This window comes from Mus caroli, chromosome 18, assembly GCF_900094665.2.
Source record: "Mus caroli chromosome 18, CAROLI_EIJ_v1.1, whole genome shotgun sequence".
NCBI classification, from domain to species: domain Eukaryota; kingdom Metazoa; phylum Chordata; class Mammalia; order Rodentia; family Muridae; genus Mus; species Mus caroli.
The window spans coordinates 6,114,696-6,115,515 of NC_034587.1; positions in this window are offsets into that span (position 1 = coordinate 6,114,696).

The following is an 820-nucleotide window of genomic DNA, read 5'->3' on the forward strand; positions in this document are numbered from 1 at the left end:
CGTGGTGTCTGTTCTTAGCAATGGAAGCCCTAACTAAAACAGCAAACATCTGGCTTGTTTGCTTCTCTGTAGAAGCAAGACTCTATGGAAAGAAATTCTCTAAACTAGAATGGTAAGAAATTCTCTAAACAGAACAGGATTTCAGGTGCCAGGCATCCCAATACAAAACCAATGTCTTCTGCTATCCTTTACCCCATCAACAATAGAAAGTAAGAAAATTATAGGTGAGAGAGCATCTCATAAAACCCAGAAAAACAACACATAAAATCAAAATAAATAAAAGATATGACAGCTAAGACCAAGAACAAAATGTAGAAACCAAATGGTCTAAAAATGCAGAGAAGAGCAATGCCTGCACTCTTTCTTTGAAATAATAAATCTATCAGATGTTAGACAGCATCAGGACAGGAGATCTGCATGTCCACTGATGAGATTGGTACTTTGTCTTAATTATAATCAACCATTGAACTCCTTGCCAGTGAGTCTGAGAAAACTAGATGAAAGGGGGAAGTTTAGAATGACCAAAAATGCAAATAGATATTTGCATCTGAAATTCAGTAAATTATAGGTAGGAAATCAAAGTAATGAGAAACAGATATTTACTGAGGCCTTGGAGCTACAGCCACATAGGTATAATATTTTTATTACTATTCAATTTTTGTTTGTAACACAAGGCCTGTGCACTCATACTAGACAAGAACTCTACCAGCAGAGCTACAATTCTGCCCTGGAATGGTCATTAAATGGAAGTAAGGCAGCTAAAAGGAAGCAGAAAGGAAGAGTAATGAGCAGGGCATGGAGATGCACAGAGAGCCCATCA